The sequence below is a fragment of the Rattus norvegicus genome, chromosome 18, assembly GCF_021556685.1.
Source record: "Rattus norvegicus strain SHRSP/BbbUtx chromosome 18, alternate assembly SHRSP_T2T, whole genome shotgun sequence".
NCBI lineage: Eukaryota > Metazoa > Chordata > Mammalia > Rodentia > Muridae > Rattus > Rattus norvegicus.
Window position 1 is genome coordinate 20,300,422 of NC_141551.1, and position 21,512 is coordinate 20,321,933.

Below are 21,512 nucleotides of genomic sequence, written 5' to 3' on the forward strand. Positions count from 1 at the left end.
GGGAGAAGGAGAAGGAGAAGGAGAAGGAGAAGGAGAAGGAGAAGGAGAAGGAGAAGGAGAAGGAGAAGGAGAAGGAGAAGGAGAAGGAGAAGGAGAAGGAGAAGGAGAAGGAGAAGGAGAAGGAGAAGGAGAAGGAGAAGGAGAAGGAGAAGAAGAAGAAGAAGAAGAAGAAGAAGAAGAAGAAGAAGAAGAAGAAGAAGAAGAAGAAGAAGAAGAGAAGAAGAAGAAGAAACTTACCTGGCAGGGGAGATACCATGATCACGAAGGTGGTTTTCCCAGGGCGAGGCTTATCCATTGCACTCCGGATGTGCTGACCCCTGCGATTTCCCCAAATGCGGGAAACTCGACTGCATAATTTGTGGTAGTGGGGGATTGCGTTCGCGCTCTCCCCTGTTTTTTTTTCAGAAGAAGGAAGAAGAAGAAGAAGAAGACGGAGGAGGAGGAGGAGGAGGAGGAGGAGGAGGAGGAGGAGGAGGAGGAGGAAGAAGAAGAAGAAGAAGAAGAAGAAGAAGAAGAAGAAGAAGAAGAAGAAGAAGAAGAAGAAGAAGAAGAAGAAGAAAAGAAGAAAGTTTCAAGCTGTTGCATGTCTGTGGAATTCATTCCCCTACCTCGGCTCTGTTCTCTGGCCTCAGTGGGAGAAGAGCCCAGCCCAAAAGTGACTTGATGTGCTATGGTTGGGGAATACCCAGAGGACTCTCCACTGTCTCAGAGAAGAAGGGGAGGGGACTAGAGAAAAGGACTGTGGGAAGGAGGAATCTAGAGGCAGGGACAGTGATAGGGATATAAAGTGAATGAATTTAAAAAAAGAAGAAGAAAATGAAGAAGAGGAAAATGGGGTAAAAATGGCTAATGAAAATAAAAGTAAGTAAAGCACAATAATTTACTTGTATAAAAATTCCATATTGTAACCCATTATTTTGAAGGATAACAAATATTGTTTTAAACAGTCGTACACAGATATAAAGGGAAGGCCCTACACAGGGAGGAAATTCTTCATGAATAGAAGCAATATGGGCTAGATTACTGCAAAAAACCCTCATACAGTCATATTGATACAATAAACTCACACCAAAAATGTTTTTGGTCAAAAAAATACAATTAAGAGACCCAGAAGGGAATAGCAAAATGGGCATGGCTGACTCAAAGTATTATCTGTACTAAATGCAAAGGCTTCTATGTGAAAATACAATGGTCACCTACAAAATAACACAGAAAAACCAACCAAACAAAAAATAGGCAAGACGATTAATCCTCCCCTTCATAAAGTTATAGCAAACCAGCAAAAGATCCCCAATTAAAGTAGTATTAAAAATTATTCAAATGGCAGCCACAATGAGGAAACCCAATAACAGTGTTTCATTAGAGTACTTGTTTATTCCTGAATATGAAAAATACTTATCATTCAGAACTGTGAAAAAGATAACAAAGAATTGCATGCAATTACTCACAGCTAGGTTTCTTTCAATATGAGGCTGCAAGTGATGAACAAAACAAAACAAAAGGAAAACAGGGAGAAATACATGGACACGAAGAAAGAAGTAGTTTGAGAAATGTCATTCTGTATTCCTAACCAAAGAGTGTCAGTAGCATGAAATACTCCTGTCCCTTAAGTGATGCAAACATTATATGCCAACTGAAGTTTTCTTTGTTGTCACGTTAAAATTTAAACTGATGAGCAACAAATATCAGAGAAATGCATAGATGTAACTTACAGAAAAATGAGGTTGCTTCAAATATTTCATCATTCTTCCTCACTTCAGTTTTATCCTTTTATTAATTTTTATTTATTTTATTTTATAATGATTGAGAAAGGGAAAGGGGAAATATAGCATATGAAGAAAGAAGCATAAATTCCTTCACCCAGGGTAGAAGAATTTACAAATTATTTCACTGATATCTGTATTTCCAACCTTCCTTTTTACCTTTTAAATCATAAAACCTTCTTTTTCCCAGTTGACAATGCTATTTTAAGAGATCCGGACACAAATCTATTTTTGCAAGTGGAGAATTGTCACAGGAGCAAGATCTTTTAACTTGTTCTCACTTTTCTCTCCTTTCCTTGTTCTCTGTCATCAAATCTTCTCCTCATAAAAATGTTCAAAGACAAAAATATTATTGAATTCTACAAGAAAATCTAAAATATTTCTATATCTGCTTACACGTCACCATAGTGTAATCCACTGAACTTCCAAAACCCTAATGGCAACAATTATTCCATGTAAAGGGTGATAATTCTACAGTGTTAACAGCAATATATGTCAAAGCAAATAATTTTCAGATGATTGAAATTGCCTGGACATTTCGGAATGAACCTAACAGAATTGTTCAACACCTCATTAGGTACACCTGGGGCAGAACATAGCTACAGAAGCTAGTTTAAAGGGTCTTTATATAGGTTCCCGAGTATGGTCTCCCTGTGGCTCTATTCTTGAAGCCAGTTGACTTGTTCGCCCTCTGCGAACATTCTTCATGAGCACCTGATCCCCCAATTAAGCTTTCCACCTGCAGAGGCCAAGCTTCCATCCCGCTCAATTTCTCTCCCCAACCCTCTCCACAGCTGACAGTGTATTCTGTGACCAGAGAATGAACACAGCAGATTCCATCAAGAATCTGAATTTTGTGAGAAGCCCAGTATTCTTGAGGTTACCAGGGCAACCTCTGAGGCTTGGATGAAGGTGTTAGCAATGTGTCACCAGGTAAAAGACTTTTATTGGGTTCAGGGGCAGAATACAAATCTCAGACTGGGAATTCTGTGTGAATAATGTGAGTCATGTAGGGTGGGCTAAAGGAAGGAAGACTCATTCTCCCCTGTGCACTACAGGACAAGACGATTGTGAGAGAGATGCCGTTTGAAGAAGGCTGTAAGTCCAACGGTGTTTTTTCTAAAGCCTGGGGTGGAAGGTCATTACAACAACATTATCCTATGGACTTCAAGAACTCAGCCCTTCTAAGTCTGTCTGCACCCTCTGGAAGTTCACATATCTCCTTTATCAAGAAAACAACAGTGTGCCTAGTAAAACTATCCATTAGCATAGATGAAGACACCTCAAAAAATAGCACTGATTTAAAACTCTATAACGTGAATTGATAATACTGGTGTGAGTCTACTCTGGTCTCCTTAGCTATTTCAGGACCATAACTTCAGATATTATTTTTAGATCATTTGAATTTCCAAAATTTAATCTGTGATGCTGAATTTGACCTGATGTATACTAATACTCAAAAATCTTTGAATCTCATTGCTATAATGTGGGATTCAGTTATGTAAGAAAACCCTCATGCATCTAAGGTGACTTCTTAAATTTCTAAACAAAGTCTTTTTGGACAAAATTCCTGAAAATTTCTACTGGACATTTCCATCTGCAATATTGAATATTTTATTTAGCAGAAAGAACTTGTGAGGATCAGTGTATATTATATGAAATGTATACAAATAGCACAAGTGTATGCACATGCACACAAGTGAGTGTACACATGTATCCACATGCAATCACGTGCTCATATACACACACCCCACATTTAAATAGTAAAAGCTGTCAGTGTTATCATTGCATATTTGTAATTCTATACTGGTTCTTTCTTACCCCAACTTCTTCTGTATACGCATTTTTATACACATCTGTCCTCCTGTGATTGTTTCCAAGTGAATACACACAATTTGACTATTGATGCATCATTGTCTAGAATATTCTCAATAGAGAAAAATAAGAAAAATAAATTTAATTGGTAAAATAATTTCAATTTAAAATAGCTAGTAGTCATCGGTATCTCTTCTCTCAGTAGAAACTACTGAAGCAATTTCTTCTATAGCTTTGATTCACAAATGGTGAAATGACTGTACCTATGGCAATATGCTGGTGATGCTTACATTTTTGAGGATGATTTGAATATCATTTAATTTATTGTATTGTATTTCCCATTAAATATTTCAAAAAGTTGTTATTTGTTTATAAAAGACACAGTCTTATTAAGGAGAAGAGACAGGATGCATGGCACACTGCTTGCTTGTAGCACAATTGAACTAATTTCTGTTTTTGGAAAGATTAATTCATGTTCCTTGGAAATAAATTCCAAGAAGAAGTTTAGATTTTTTTTTTCTTTTTGTAAATTGGAATTTGATCGCTAAAACACTCTGCTGGGAATAATTAACTTCCATTTGTCCAACGATGTTAATTAAACTGCTCATTTTATTTACTGAGTAAATAGTTTTTAAGTCAAAATTTGAGAGTTCTAATAAGATTGGCCACATTTGGTCACAGAATGAGAAGTAACCATGAAGTAAGCGCTTCCTGAGAAGTGCTCCAAACATCTTGCAAACAGTGGATACTCAGTTCTATGCAACTTAGAGGTCAGAACATCTTCCTCTCTTAGATAAAACTTTTCTATCTGATCTGAACTTTCCAGATAGCCTCACTTTCACCTTTATTATTTATTATATTTATTTTAAGTTGCAGTAGCAATATTTACCCTTTACAAGAGAGACTTTCCTAAGTGAGAAATTATCAAAATACGTATGTGAACTTCAGAGAGTCATGTGATCACACTCAGAAATTGGAACACAGGTTAGACAAGAGCACTCTGTTCATTCAAACTTTTAACTTCATGGTAGAAAAGAAAACACGCATCATATACAATATTGTCCATGACACACAGAATCGAAATTAAATGAACAGTAAATATTACAGCAGTTGTAATTTAAGCATTCTAAACAATTATTTTCACTTAGGATCATTTAATTTTGCTTTGCTTTTATTTTAGACAATTTACTCAAAGGAACATAATGTATGAGTGATTCAAAAATTATTCAAACAAAATTTTATATGAAATATTTAAAATAAATGGCTTTTTCTGAAAGGAATAGAAATGAGAAAAAATTTGCAGAAGACAATTACATGGTTTATAAGTATTACTTGTTTCTATAAGGTAATTTGAATCTGATTGGTTCGTCCCCTATGCCATAAGTCCCATCCACATACCTGCCTAACCACACCCACCCACACACCCACCCACACACCCACCCACACACCCACCCACACACCCACCCACACACCCACCCACACACCCGCTGATGCAAACATATTCACATGCAAAAGTACTTTAAGATGGGTTCCTAGTATTTCCTAGATTCAATTCTGAAAACAAAAATTCTGTTTAAGAGAATATCTTTTGAATATGAAAATAGCAATCTTGGATAGAGGAATTAGTAATACTAACTAGGGTAATAGAAAAGGAACATTTGTAAATTAGCACTTCTGGGAAGCGTCAGGATTCCAACTCTAATATTTTCCTTTAACAATTGCTAGGCTTTTTTTTTTTTTACTATATTGTAAAAGTAAAAGCTTTTGCTAATAACCAAAATGTATTCATTATTGACTCCATAACTGTGTCCTACCATCAATTATTCAAAATATTTTACAAAATATTTATTTTCTTATTTTTGATATTAAGTATAGTTAATCCATTTCCTCATTTCCATTCCTTAATCCAAACATCCCATAAATTCAATCTCCTTCTCTTCCAAAGTCATGGCCTCTTTCTTTACTACTTTGTTATTACATTGACAAATAAATATTCTTAAAAACACAAACAAAAGCTGCTCACTCTGTACAACGTCACTTGTATGAATGTTTTCAAAGCTTACCATTTGGTACTGGATAACCATTATGCATCCTTCCCTCGTGAAGATTATTATAAAATTTTGAGAGTTACAGAGTTGAACAGAAAGTATACCAGGCTCAAAGGAGGGCATGGCTCTCTGCCTTCACGTTCCCCTTTATAGGAGCTTACAGATAAGCTCTCATTATCAGAAGGAAGAAATGTGTATGACATCATCTTGATAGAATTCTGCAGCCTGCAGTGTTCACATTTCTATTCTCCTTTACTTATTTAGGAGTGTTTCATCTGAATCATCGCCTGTTGGACAGTCCTTTGTGGATCGTAATCCTCTCTGATGCGGCTATCAGCCAAAATGGTGCTGTCAACATTTATGTCAACGCCGAGGTTGTAATTTTTGACAGTAATGTTCCTGGGCTTGATCTAAAACTCTCTGCTCACACTGACAGAGCTGGCTGTCAGCGTCCCTTCTCTCTGACACTTTTAAGTGACTGAGGACTTGGTGGGACTCACTTTAGGAAAAAAATCTCATTCCAAGTTCTCCCATTAAGTCCATGGCTCATCTAAAAGAGCTGCCTATGTTTCCAAGAGATAAATGAGTGCAGAAGACCAGGGACTTGGGTCTGCCTTAGGTTGCCATATAATTTTATAAATATCCAAGGAAATAAAACACAGCAGGGGTGAATTTCTGCTGAAGTCTGGACCTTGTCACAAACCAAAGCATCTCTCAGAAACACCATTAGAGAACATTAGTCTGTCCTTGCTTACTTGTTTCAAATCACAAAATGATGCTCGACAATTTTATGATCCGTATGATTAAAGAGCTTCATTTTTACCAATTTTGCCTTTCAGGCCCCATCAGACTGGCCTAGTTGTGCTATGTTCTTCCCTCACCAGTTTTGGCCAAATATTTCATCTTCTAAGAAACTGCCTGTATTCCTTTAGAATGATTAGATTAGCAAATATTAAAGTAGTTAAATATTATATAAAACTAGAGAATATTGGCAAAACCAGTGCACTCATATATTGCTGATGTCACTGTAAATAGGTATAAGCATTTTAAAAAGCAATTTGGGATTATATAAAAAAAGGCAGGAAAAATATATATACATAATGTTGCCAGTAATGCTACTCTTGGGAATATATTCTAAGGAGATAATTCACAGTAAAATAAAAGCTATATAGACAGAAACACTTATTGCAAAATTATTTATAGCAATTAAATTGGTTATAAGTTACATCCAATAAAAAGGACTAAACACAGTATATTTTATCAGATGGATTAAATTGTATGAAATATTAAAGACTAGATTTCTATTATGCTACCTCCACAATCATTTTTTTAGTCTCCTTTTAGAAGTGCTTATTCTTGAAGCCCAAGTATAAACATTTTTGGATGTATTTATGCAGTGTCAAAAAATATAACACAGCACCCCAATAATTCATGCCTCATGATAAACTTCCAATTACATTATGTAAGCGAATTCACATTTTCACCCACCCTGTATGTATAAGAACTGTACCTTTTACTACTGTACTGATAGAGTGTAAATAATTGTAGGCTATTAATAATTTCTAAATAAAGTGTTGGATACTAAAATTAGTTTACCTTCTTTATATACAATAGAACAAAAATAAAAGTAATTTGTACAATGCAGAAAATATTTTAATATGTTCACTGTGAGAAGACAAATTAAGTCATCAAAAGAAGGAGGAAAATTATGTAATATACTCTTATATACCTATTCTATTATATATATTATATACCTATAATATTAAATATATGTATATAATTATATACCTATATTAGTTTAATGATTATATATTAGAAGTCATAATATCAAATATTCTATGTAACACTTCTGATTCAAGGGTCCTTAACTGAGAAAATTATTGCTTAATTTGTTTAAATTTTTCCATTTTCATAAATACATAATAAAATATGTTAGGGAAGTCAAACTTATTGAATAATCAAATTGATCTCTTCAAAACACAGGGTAAAATTACTTGCCCTAAAATATTTTTACTGCTCCAAAATCATCCATCTAGAAATTATGATCTGACAGGATATTTATCTTCTAGGTTCTCAGGCTCATAAATGTTTTGGAAGGAAAGCACAATAGAGAAGCATCTTCTGGCAGTGTGTGGCAATAAATGAAACCCATAACTGGTTACTATTCAAAGAATAAAAAAAATGTTACGTGTATACCTCTAAGTTGGGCATGTGTATCACCTCCCCGATATTCAAGTCTCAAGGGTCAAAGCAGGATATAAGGCAGAAACATTGTAGGAAACAGAAGCTATGGAGGAGTAATGTGAACCATATGTGACAGGTCTAAGCGCACATGAACCCAAAAAGGATTTTACTGCATGCATAAGACCTTCACAACATCAAGCTAGACATGATCCAAACCTAGATGGGAGGAGTTAATGAACTTCTGACCATCACTCAGAAGCTATTTACAATTGATAGCTGTTGGGGTTAAGAGGATGGGGTTGAAGTTCAATACATTTTTTCCCAGAGATGTGAACCCTGCTGTACAACCTACACTGTAATATCCAGCTAAAAGCCTGACAAACTAGATCTATACTGCCCCAAACACTTCCTCCTTCAAGAGGTACAGAATGTATCTATCATTTACGAGTGAATCCAAAGTGTTACATAGAATTATCACATCACTTCTAATAATAAATCGAGATAGTATAAGTATATAACAAGCATAGAATTTTCTTCCTTCTTCGCATGACTTGATTGCTATTCTTACAGTGAACCAATTAAAATATTTTTCAAATTGTCAACAATTATTTTTTTTTAGGTTTGTTTTATAGGGGAAGTAATCACTTTCCAGAAGTATATTAGCTCATCTATATCTGTACCATCTATATCAATATCTATACCCATGTATACTTTTATCTATATTTATCTACCTTTAATATATAATCTCTATTTTCATCTCTATATCTACTTATAACACTGTACCCATATAATACATATACATGACAGCAGGCATACATGTCTTCTCCAAAGACAACTGTTTCTGATGTCCTGCCCTTAGTTATAAATGCCAAAGTCAAGTCAATTAATTTCCATTTTTGCATTTCTAAAATAGCAAAAAACCTAAAGTAGCTGCCTTATATCTCATATATGTGAGAAAAAAATCCACCTTTCATTAAGTATCAGTCCCACATTATCTGTTGAGTATATACTTCCCTGGGTAGTAACTTTCTCTGTCGTGCCATGCTTTCCTAGAAATATATATTTTCTTAGATTTAGCTTATAGATGATCTGAATTAGAGGCAAGAAGAAATCTGTAATAAAATATAACACAAAATATAGAACAGCCATATTGAAAGTTATTGGTATATTTTTATGTTTTTTTATTTTATAAATTTGAGTCTTTGACTTGCGCTTATGTCTGTCCATCAAATACATGAATGCGGTGGCTATGAATATATGAAGACTGCATAAAACCCTCTGGAACAGAACTTACAAATGCTTGTTAGTGTTCATGCGGGTTCTTGGAACCACACGAGATAAGTAAGTGATCTTAACCTCCAAGCCACACACCCAACCTCTAGTGTAAAAGTTGCTTGAGTCATTTTAGCAATTTCCCGCCTGAGATGAATATATTCACGTGGTGCAAAGTAGAAAGTGCAGCGACTGTGGATAATGAGGATGGCATTTTCTTTTTTTTTTCTTTTTTGGATATTTTATTATTTACATTTCAAATGTTATTCCCTTTCCCGGTTTCCCAGACATAAGCCTCCTATCTCACCCCCTCCCCTTCTTATATGAGGGTGTTCCCCTCCCAGTTCACCCCATTCCCGAGTTCCGGATATTCCTCTACACTGGGGAGGGGGTTTAAACCTTGGCAGGACGAAGGGCTTCTCCTTCCATTGGTGCCCAACAAAGGCCATCCTCTGCTACATATGCAGCTGGAGCCCAGGGTCAGACCATGTATAGTCTTTGGGTAGTGGTCCCTGGGAGCTCTGGTTGGTTGGCATTGTTGTTCTAATGCAGTTGCAAACCCCTTCAGCTCCTTCAATGCTTTTTCTCATTCCTCCAACGGGGATCCTGTTGTCTATTCAATGGTTTGCTCCTAGCATTCATCTCTGAATTTGACATGCTCTGGCTGTGCCTCTCAGGAGACATCTATATCTGGCTCCTATCAATATGCACTTCTTAGCTTCATCAACCTTATCTAGTTTTGGTGGCTGTGTGTGTGTGTGTGTGTGTGTGTGTGTGTGTGTGTGTGTGTGTGTGTGTGTGTGTGTAGACTGTATTCCCATGTGGGGCAGGCTCTGAACAACTGTTCCTTCACTCTCTGCTCTGAACTTTGCCTCCATATTCCCCTCCTATGAGTATTTTTGTTCCCCTTTTAAGAAAGAATGAAACATCCAAACTTGGGTCATCCTTCTTTTTCAGCTTCATGTTGTTTGTGGATTTTATCTTGGGAAATTCAAGCTTTTGGGCTAATATCCACTTATCAGTGAGTGCATACCATGTGTTTCTTTCTGTGATTAAGCTAACTCACTCAGGATGGTATTTTCTAGTTCAATTCATTTGCCTATGAATTTCATGAAGTCGTTGTTTTTGATAGCTGAGTAGTATTCCATTGTGTAGACGTTCCATATTTTCTGTACCCATTCCACTGTTGTTGAAGGGCATCTGGGTTCTTCCAGCTTCTGGCTATTATAAATAAGGCTGCTATGAACATAGTAGAGCAGGTGTCTTTGTTGGATGTTGGAGCATCTTTTGGGTATATGCCCAGAAGCTGGGTCCTTAGGTAGTGCAATTTCCAGTATGGTTGTACCAACAATGGAAGAGTGTTCCTCTTTCTCCACATCCTCATCAGCATCTGTTTTCACCTGAGTTTTTTATCTTAGCCATTTTGACTGGTGTGAGGTAGAATCACCAAGTTGTTTTGTTTTGTTGTATTTCCCTGATGACTAAGGATGTTGAGCATTTCTTTAGGTACTTTTCAGACATTCCATATTCCTCAGCTAAGAATTCATCATTTAGCTCTGTACCCTGCTTTTTTTTTATTAACTTGAGTATTTCTTATTTACATTTCGAATGTTATTCCCTTTCCCGGTTTCTGGACCAACATCCCCCAACCCCTTCCCCTCCCCTTCTATATGGGTGTTTCCCTCCCCATCCTCCCCCCATTACCACCCTCCCCCCAACAATTACATTCCCTGGGGTTCAGTCTTAGCAGGACCAAGGGCTTTCCCTTCCACTGGTGCTCTTACTAGGATATTCACTGCTACCTATGAGATTAGAGTCCAGGGTCAGTCCATGTATAGTCTTTGGGTAGTGGCTTAGTCCCTGGAAGCTCTGGTTGGCATTGTTGTTCATATGGTGTCTCGAGCCCCTTCAAGCTCTTCCAGTCCTTTCTCTGATTCCTTCAACGGGGGTCCCGTTCTCAGTTCAGTGGTTTCCTGCTGGCATTCACCTATGTATTTGCTTGTACCCTGCTTTTTAATAGGGTTATTTGGCTCTCTGGAGTCTAACTTCTTGAAGTTCTTTGTATATATTGGATACTAGCCCTCTATCAGATATTTTGACTATTATGTGATAGAAGGAATTTCTTTTCTGGTCTAGTCTATTTGGAGTTCTGTAGGCTTCTTGTATGTTTATGGGCATCTCTTTCTTTAGGTTAGAGAAGTTTTCTTCTATAATTTCGTTGAAGATATTTACTGACTCTTTAAGTTGGGAGTCTTCAGTTTCTTATCTACCTATTATCCTTAGGTTTGATCTTCTCACCGTGTCCTGAATTTCCTGGATGTTTTGGGCTAGGAGCTTTTTATGTTATACATTTTCTTTGATGGTTGTATCAAATGATGATGGTATCTTCTGCCCCTGAGATTCTCTCTTCTACCTCCTGTATTCTGTTGGTGATGCTTGCATCTATGACACCTGATCTCTTCCCTAGGATTTCTATCTCCAGAGTTGTGTCCATTTGTGCTTTCTTTATTGTTTCTATTTCTATATTTAAATCCTGGATGGTTTCGTTCAATTCCTTCACCTGTTTGGTTGTGTTTTCCTGTAATTCTTTAAGGGATTTTTGTGTTTCCTCTTTAAGGGTTTCTACTTGTTTACTTGTGTTGTCCTGTATTTCTTTACGGGAGTTATTTATGTCCTTCTTAATGTCCTCCATCATCATCATGAGATGTGATTTTCAATCTAAACCTTGCTTTTCTGGTGTGTTTGAATATCCAGTATTTGCTTTGGTGGGGGAACTGGCCTCTGATGATGCCAAGTAGTCTTGGTTTCTGTTGCTTAGGTTCCTGTGCTTGTTTCTTGCCATCAGATTGTCTCTGGTTTTAGCTTGTCTTGCTATCTCTGACAGTGGCTTGACCCTCCTGTAGGCCTATGTGTCAGCACTCTTGTAGACCTGTTTCCTTCCAGCGGGATGTGGGAACAGATTCCTGGGTTTGTGTGACCTGTAGCCTCCAGGCAGGTTGCTTGGCACAGAAGAGTTGGTCTTATCTCTGTTCTCATGTGTGTAGGCACTCCTGGCGACTGGCTTTCAACCACTGGTGCAGGCAGAAACCGGAAGTGTCCTGCCTCTGACTGCTCCTAAGTCCCCGTGCCCAGGGGGCACAGATGGCACTAGGCAATTTCCTCTTGGGTGAGGAATGTGGGCAGAAAGTTGTTGTCTCCTCTGAGTTCTCAGGACTGCACTTCTGAGGTTCCAGCTCTCTCCCCGATGGAATTTGGGTGCATGGAGCTGTGGGACCTGTTCAGTTCAGTTCTGGGTGCAGGCAGAAACCATTTGGTTCCTCCAGCTGACTGCTCCTAACTTATTGAATCCAGAGGCACTATGTAGTTTCCTCTTGGGCCAGGAATGAGCAGAAGTGGACAAAAGTGGTGGTCTTTCCTGAGGTCTCAGGATTGTCCGTACTTTTGAAAGTTCAGCTCCCTCCCTCATGGGATTTGTGTGCAGGGATCTGTGGGATGGTTTCAGTTCGCTTCCAGGCACAGCCAGAAATGGGAAGTGTCCTGGACCAGAGGACTTCTGCCTCTGTGTGTCCTGAGGCCACCAGGCAGGTCGCTTGGAACAGAAAAGTTGGTTTTCCCTCTCTCTTAGGTATTTAGGTGCTCCTGGCAACAGGCTTTCAGCTCTTAGCACAGACAGAAACCTGAAGGGTCCTGCCCTTAAATGCTCCTAGATCCGTGCCCAGGGTGCACAGAGAGCTCTTAGGCAATTTCCTCTTGGGTCAGGAATGTGGGCAGAAAATAGTTGTCTCCTCTGAGTTCTCAAGAGTATCTGCACTTCTGAGGGTCCAGCTCTCTCCCCCACGAGATTTAAGTGTAGGGAGCTGTGTGTCCAGTTCAGTTCGGTTCTGGGTGCAGGCAGAAAACAGCAGATTCCTTCCACTGACTGCTCCTTGAAGATTGTATTTCTGCGTTTCAACATATGCCTTTAGTCAGGGTCAAAGACATTTGGAACTTGAATACTTCAATTGTCATAAATACAGTGCTTGTGTTTATTCTTACAATGAATGTCTCTCTTTAATCTAATATCCACAACTTGACTGTAACATTGACTTTCTAACCATATTTTGGGAACTGTTTTATAAATAGGGTTGGCTGTTGCTTTTTTGGCTGCTTGTGCTCTACACAGTACATTTGAGATTTATTCATGATATTAGGATCAGGAGTAAGAACCACTCCTAATACTGGGATTATCACTAACTTGCTGGTTATATAATAATAATGATAATAATAATAATAATAATAATAATAATAATAATAATAATAATAATAATGTGTTCTTTTAAGGGAGTTTCACAGGTAACATTTACTCAGAAGCTGAAAGATCTTTATTTTTGTTTTTGAAGAATCTGTTTCAAACACATTGACACATTTCTAGTAGCCATAACGAGTCTTGTTCTGGAGTAAATACTCAGCGATATGAATTTATCTGATCAACATTTAAACACAATTTATTGAGTTCTTCACAAATCATCTTCCAAAATGATGGTACCCTATTTCAACACTACTCCTAGCAATAATTCAAATTGCTCCACGTAATGAATGTTCAAGTAGTGCCAGGTGGTCTTCCTATGACTAAAATAGGTCTTTAGTAGATGTCCAATTTGCTATTAACTTGATTTTCCCCAGTTGTTATAGTAAGCATCTTTCCATCCATTTATTTGGTTTCCTTATGCATTCTTTAACATAATATTGTATAAATAAATATAATTATAACATTTCTCTCTTTCTTGCCTTCAATCCTTTTTAAGGTTTCCCATTGTTTTTCTCTAATTCATTTCTATAATTATTGTATTATATATATATTCAGAATATATACAGACAACTCTATCATCAGTATAATATTACATACACATAAAATTATTTGTATATACATTTATGTGTGTGTGTGTGTGTGTGTGAGAGAGAGAGAGAGAGAGAGAGAGAGAGAGAGAGAGAGAGAGAGAAAGAGAGAGAGAGAGAGAAATTGATTTCAGTGCTGATGAGCTGATGACTTAGAATTAGATAACCACTTAGGAGGTTCTTAAGAAGGCTACATCTGCCATTGTTAACATACATTAATTTTTTGTAGTTTCTTGTATTGTTCTTGGCAGTGTGAGATTCTGCCCATCCTTATTAGGTTGTGTTTTGGTACTATTCTTGTTTGGACTTGTCTAGGGCACCTATTTTGTGAAGACTAATGGGTGTTTCTTCCCTTTCATCTCTTGGAGACACATTCTCACAGCAAACTTTCCATCACCTCAGTGTTTGCAATCTTTCTACTCACTCTCCATGATGTTCCTTGATCCCTAGGTGTAAAGGTTGTTTTGTAGATGTCTAAACTTGGATCAAGTATTGCAGGATTTGTTTTCTGCACTTTGATAGATTGTGGTTTTCTGTAATAGTAGTCTCCATCTGTTACAAAGAGAAGTTTTTTTGATGAGGAGTGAGAGTTCCGCTTACCTTAAGATATAAAGATAAACATCTGGAATGCAGTTATAAGTTTCATGGTTTAGTAAAGTGGTCAAAGATTAAGATCTCATTAACTTAAGATAGCTGGCAATGTTTTCAGAACCGGGCATGACTTTCCTCTTGCTGAGTGGGCCTTAAGTTCAAATAGACTGCCAAGCCTTAAATATGATTATTATACCTTTAGGATTGTCGTGTTATACTGGTCCTTTTGCAGTTCATAAGTGACATAACTGAAAGACTATTTGGTGCTTCTCTCCCTTGAAGCTAGCATGCCATGATCTGGTATCATAAAAGTTGTTTCTTAGTGTGGAGGATTGAATGGCAGATACATCTGAGCCATATGCTGGTTCCTATGCTCAAAGTGCATTGTTCTCAAGCAGTAGAGTCTTGCGTTCAGCATCTTCAATATGATCAAGCACAACACTCACCTATCCACAATTCAAAATGGGTTTTTTCATGCTTGCTATTAATTTTTTTCTCATTTTTAGGGGATACCCTCAGCTCAGGTAGCAAAAATATTATTCACAATTAATATGTGTTTGTATAATCTAATTCCTAGTAAATAACTACCATGATTCCTTATGGCTTTTTTAAAAATATCATTACTGTTATTTTATTCTTTCCTCCATCCATGTTCTCTAAATGGGCTCACTCAAGCTTTTTAGATCAATATCTTCAAATGACTTGTATCCTACCCTTCTCCTCTTTGTTGCTTTCCCATTGCCCATGGCCATTTTTACTTTCCTAATTTCTGCGGTTATTCTAGGCTGTACACTAACATCTGAAGATTTGCTGTCACCATCTACAGATGAGAAAATACACATTTTATCTTTCTGAGTGAGTTACCTTATGCGATGTGGTCTTTATTAGTTCTATCCATTTACGTGCAAAGTTCAGAATTTCATTTTTCGTTATAGATGAATGGTATTCCATAGTATATACTTATGATTTTTATATTATCCACTTGTCAGTTTAAAAAAATTTAGGATGTTCCCACACTTTAGCTACTGAGAATAGATAAGCAGTGCTCGTGGCTGAACAAGTGTCTATGAAAGAGAATATTCAGTCCTTTGTGCAAATGCCATGAAATAGAGTAGTGGGATATATGGTAGATTTATTTTCAGATTTTTGAGTTTTTCTTTGTTGAATTTCCATGTTTTCTACAGTAATTCCGAGGTGAATGTTTTCAGTTCAGCTATTGCTGAATGCAGTTTCCCATTTTCTTGCTCCAGGCACTCAATTATTGTTAGTTGAATTTTTGTTTTTGAATTTCATCATTCTGACTGAGGTAAAATAAACATTCAAAGATCTTTTGATTTACATTCCTCTAATTGTCAGTGACAATGAAAATTTTTAGATTTTTGCTATCTACTTTTATTTGCTTTTTTTGTAAGCACTCTCTTAACCATGGCAATTTTAAAAATAGAATATTTTCTGACCGTTTGCATTTTTAAATTCTTTATATATTTTTGTATTAACCTGATATAAGTTTGATAGTCGATAAACAAACTCTCTGGCTCTGAGTGCATCTTCATAGGATTGATTTTTTTTCTAACTGTGCACTATTCCAGGAGTACTCTTGAGTATTCATATTAATTTTTTGATATTGCACAATTAAACAGCCAGTTTATTTTGAATACTCAGAACACCATGAGTTTGCAAAACATGCCTCTGAATTTGGATTCATTGAAAGTTCTTTATGAAGTTGAACTTAAGAAATGTCCCATCCCTGGGGTAAAGCAGATAAAAAACAATAACGAGCTATGCCTCAAAACCCATATGCCTTACTCCCTAATTTCTCTGATGATTTCAAGTTCAATGGAGTGCCAACATTGGCAATAGAGTTGAGAATCAGCTTCTAAAATGAGGTCTGCATTATTCTGATGTAATCTTCTTTAAAAGTGAAATGCAGACAACTAGGGTTAATAAACCAGAAAACTGTTATTTATCCCTCCTTTTTTGCTGGGCTCCATGTACTGTTTAGATGAATTGCTAACATTCTGTGTCTAAATGTTTATTGAAAGTTTACTCTGAATAAGATGCTACACTATTGGTCTATAAATATTTGTTGAACTGAACTGAAGATAAATACATTGTACTATATATTCTAAATAAAATCTATAACTCACATTAAATCATTCTCCTGTTTCATGTCTAACAGTCACACTGGGGCTTTTTACAAAGCTCTAGTGACATGTTAGATGACAGGGAGGGTGGAGACAGAATCCAAACTCTGAAAAGCATATGATTTTGATTGGAAAAATTTATATTTATACAAGAGCCAGAGTAACACAAATATAGTGACTGAGATGTTTGTAACCGCAGGCAATTTATCCACTATGGCAACATACCATAATATGAGCAGTATAGATAGAGGTGTAAATCATCCCAATATTTTCATGGGTCAAAAGCACATGGGGAATGAGAACCCACACAGGGGTGTCCAAAGCAGACAGAGTGTGTGTTAAGTCTTAGAACTCTATATTTTACTCAGGTAAGAATACGCATGGCGTGGAACATGACAGAGGACCCTGGTTTTCAGTTAGAAATAGATGAATATGTGTAAAAAAACTATACATCTCAGAGTGCAGAGTACATCATTAAAGGATTCATCTATGCAATGACCTTTGAGGTGGTGAGTTGGTTGCACTATTAAGAAGACCCGATGGCCAGATATACACAGAATTTATGGCTAGGTATCAGTTCACTGGAATACAGTATTTATTCCCATTTCATTGATCGACCCAGAGCCTCCTGCTTGATGATCAACAGACTTACCACTGGATTTTCTGTGGTTTGTGTTTAAGTTTTCAATAATATTTTTATGAAAAGATAGTCACAGTACAATAATCATTCTTAGTTTCTTGGGACTAAGATCTAGTAGCAGCTAGAAAGTCAGTATTTGTAAAGACCATCTAAAACAACATGTGTATAAGAACCCTTTCTAAATAGGAGAAGTATTTATATATTATATGGTCAAAAAACCTTATGGAAAGAGTTGAAGGTATTTAAAACATATTAAACTAGGAGAAGGTAGTTAAGTTGACAGTAAGTATGGCTGAGTGGCAGTAATGATTGTAGATAATTTTGATGTAGTTTATTCAACATAGTTAAATGATAAGTAAGGCTTAGAGATAGTTTTCATGTTGCTTATTCAACCTTCTAATTTGAAAAGACATCGAGGATATACCTCTCTTAATATTACATTATGCATGACCTTAAAACCCAAGTTCACATCTGACTATAAATGCTGCTACTTCAATGTGTAATTGTATAACTCTCCCCTCCTCCCAATGAGAAAAGGTGCTTTCACACACACAATACTCAAATAAGTATGAACGTCACAAAGCAAAGGCTGCCAGCTCGTAGAGAGCCCATAGAATCTGATTACATTCGTTTTTGTTTGTTTGTTTGTCTTATTTTGTATTCTTTTGTTTGCAGTGCTCATCATCTTTGTCATTGTGCCTACCCTCCTGAACTCCACCTGGGATCATCATCAGCAAAGCAACTGCAAAACTGGCTTTTCTCACACAGCCTTATTCAAGCAGTAAACAGTGGATCTCAGGGGATAACTCTGTGTCATATAATTTACTGCCCAATTTTGCTAACCCATGAGGTTTAGCTGCTAGTCTTTTTCAGAGCTTCAAATAAGCTTACAAGTTTGGGGCTATTTATCTATAATAAACTTTTAAATATTCAGCATGAAAAAACCCCCAGCATTTTCAGCTTTGAGTGCATTGATGGATATTCTTTGAGGATTTCAGAGGAAAAGGCGTTTGGTATACAGAGGATGTTGTATTATTCTAGCTTTCTGTTACTGCCTAATATTTACAGTAAAAAGTATACCATTGCAGAGCCAAAAGAGACCTTGGAGATAATCTGATTTAATGAGCTCATTTTGTAGAAAGGTCTGAATAGGAGTTACCCAAGATCACACAGTTATTTAGTAGAAGAATTGAAATGAGAATCAGGCTTTATAACTCTGCACAGGCATATACTCCATTCAGAAACTGAATTGAATTTCCTCCAACAGAAGCCCAGAGCCATTCTACAAAAGAAGTAAAAAGCAAGATATTTTTCAATAGCTTTACACTGTCTACAAAACACACAGCCAAAGGAGATGTTTCCTTTTGACTACGTATGATCCTAACCTTAACTGAATCCATAGAATAGAAAATGTGCTATGCTCCAGTCTAGCATAGAAAACTTGATGAAGGTGGTTGTAGAGTTGAGTATTGAATGGTAGCCAGAGGATGAGAATGGACAGATGTCATGCTGTGTGATAAAAATGTAACCATGCATGGCCATGCATGTGGACAATGGTAATGAAGCCATATGAGAACATAACATTGACAGAATTATACATTGTCCTAATCTGTCATTAATATGGCTAAAATAGTCATGGTATGAGGAAAAAAGATTTCACTCAACTGTGTTTTATTTTTTAAAAGTTTTATTTTTAAGTATGTATATTTGTGTCTGTGTGTGAGTATGTATGTGAGTACATGGGCTCAGAGAGAAATGAAGAGGCCATGAAATCCCCGGAGGTAAAGTTTAAAGTTGTGAACCACCTTGACGTGAGTGCTGGGACCCAAATTTAAGACATTTTTTATGATTAATAAGCCTACCAAGACACCCCTCCAGTGATATGAACTTACTTTTAGAATTTTCTTTGGGCTTGTAAACTACTCTTATAACAAAAATATATGTTCAAATGTCTATCACTAGAGCCTGCTGGGATAAAACACGAGATGCTGACAACTTATAAATGAACATAATTCTGAATTTGAGATTTGGAAACTAGTAAACCAAGGATCAAAGTGGTAGCAAATTAGATTTCTGGACAGAAAATGCTTGGTGGTTTTTAACTGTTTAAACACTGTGATAATTTGAATGAGACATATCTTCCACAATCTCACGTGTTTGAAGACTTAGTCCCTAGCTATGAGTGTTGTTGGAGAGAATCCTGAACCTTAAGAAGGAGCATCTTTGTTGGAGGAAATATCCCACTGTAGGTGGGTTTGGAAGTTTACATTTTTTCTCTGTCTCTCTGCTTTTTCCATTGTGTTAAAATGTGTTCCCTCTTCTTTCTCCATCTGCTGCTATAGCACTCCTTTATTCCCCCATGAACTTGTTTATCCTCTGATACCATAGAGCAAATAATCTTTTTCTTATGCTGCTTTTCATTGTGATTTTTTTCACAGTAACAGAAAAGTTACTCTTAAGACACTATTCCTCATTCATGTGGCCCTAGCCTTATATCCCAATTAAGATAATTAATTCTAACCTATATCTCTCAAAAGGCTCAATCCCCTTAAACTGATATTTTGGTAGTGAAGTCCTGGCTCAGACTGCTGTCTGTCAAGGGTCAGGTCTGTGTTTGTGACCCCACAACTGTGGGGAGCTATTGCCACCAAAGGTACTGTAGATTCATGGCCCTTGGTTTGGTGTTCCCTGAGATTATGTTGGTGTCTAATGGCCCCACTTCTGGCCTGGTTCAGCACTTCCAGCCTTGCTCTTCACCTAGGCAACACAATAGACCTGGCTGTGATGGCAAAGGTATCAGTGAACCAGCCCAAAGGGAGCGAGAGAGGAAGAGCAGGCCTTGCCCTTGTTGGCTGTGTATCAGGTGAGCTATCCCTGGTAGCGATGAAGAACTTACCTTGGTGGTATGGGTGTGGAGTTACTGGAGCAGCTCAAGTACCTCTGAGGCCCAGATCCAGGGTTTTGAGTTGATTTCCCAAAGAAAGACAAAAGGTGAAAGTAAATTAAGAAAATATTATTGCTAACATGGTTATAAATTTGATAAATTCCAAATTGCCAGAGAAACACAGTCTCTGTGAGCCTCAAGAAAAAGAAAGTCCTGATAAATACCACTGAGGTACTTTGTACTCTAATTTCTCAAAACTAGTGTTGAAAAATGTACAGCAGCCAAGGGGTGAAAACAGAATTTATATTTCAGAAATAGGGTCACTTTTAGGATTATAAAAGCTGATGGAATTTATCATCAGTTTACCTGCCCTATCCTCCAAACAGTTTACAGGAAGTTCTACACAAAAACCAAAATAATAACAGTCAGAAACACAAATCTATAAAAAGTAGTATATGGTAAAGTAAAATAAAAAGTATGTGTAGAGATAATTTAGATATAGAAAGATAGAAATAGATTAGAGGTTGAGATGATAGATGATAGACAAATATATAGAGATAGAAATCATGATGAACTATATATAGAGAGATTAGATAGAGATGATATTGATAGATATGGATATAAGAATATATATGTTTAAAGATATGGGTATAGATATAAATGGATTAGATAGACATAGATTAGATAGATAAAGGTATCTATATAGTTATATGTATAAATATAGCCAGATATAAAGGTACATATAGAGATAAAGACAGAGAGATTAGATAGAATTAGAGATTATCATCAGAGATAGAGATTAGATTAAGGTAGAGATTAAAGATTAAAGATAGATATGAGATAGTGATAGTGATAAAGATACATATGAGATGAGATCTATGACATGAGAGAGGGGAGAGAAAAAGAGTGAGAGAGAGAGAGAGAGAGAGAGAGAGAGAGAGAGAGAGAGAGAGAGAGAGAGAGAGAGATACAAGAGAGAGGGGGGGGAACTGAGCAACCATAGTGAATTTAGTGCAAGTGTTTTGAAAGGATGACTGTTGTTCAAACAAAACAAATTTCATGAACCCAGTGGAAATTAACAGCACATGTGTAAAATAAATACTGATGGAAGGTGCGTATAAATGGGAGTGGATGAGGAAAATAGGGTTATTTTTTCAAATGTTCTCATTCTCTACATAACATATATCATACTTGAAATTACTTGGGATACAGAAGTTCCCATCATGAGTAAGAAGGTGAAGACACACAGTGATATATGGATATTAGTGAAGATTTTTAAGAATTTTTATATTTCTT

At 36.7% G+C, this 21,512-nt stretch overlaps 1 long non-coding RNA gene and 1 other non-coding gene across 3 annotated transcripts; both read left to right on the top strand.

The window, feature by feature from the left end:
• Positions 1-229: 229 nt before the first annotated feature.
• LOC120098443 (U1 spliceosomal RNA) lies at positions 230-393 on the top strand. Its single transcript, XR_015643230.1, has one exon. It is a non-coding gene; the product is annotated as a U1 spliceosomal RNA (small nuclear RNA).
• A 2,236-nt stretch (positions 394-2,629) lies between these two features.
• LOC102546350 (uncharacterized) lies at positions 2,630-18,428 on the top strand. Of its 2 annotated transcripts, none has more exons than XR_015642498.1 (3): positions 2,630-2,696; positions 5,891-6,000; positions 18,008-18,428. It is a non-coding gene; the product is annotated as an uncharacterized LOC102546350 (long non-coding RNA). The 2 variants fall into 2 exon arrangements; XR_015642499.1 differs by having other exon boundaries at positions 2,692-2,861; positions 18,008-18,283.
• Positions 18,429-21,512: the final 3,084 nt, after the last annotated feature.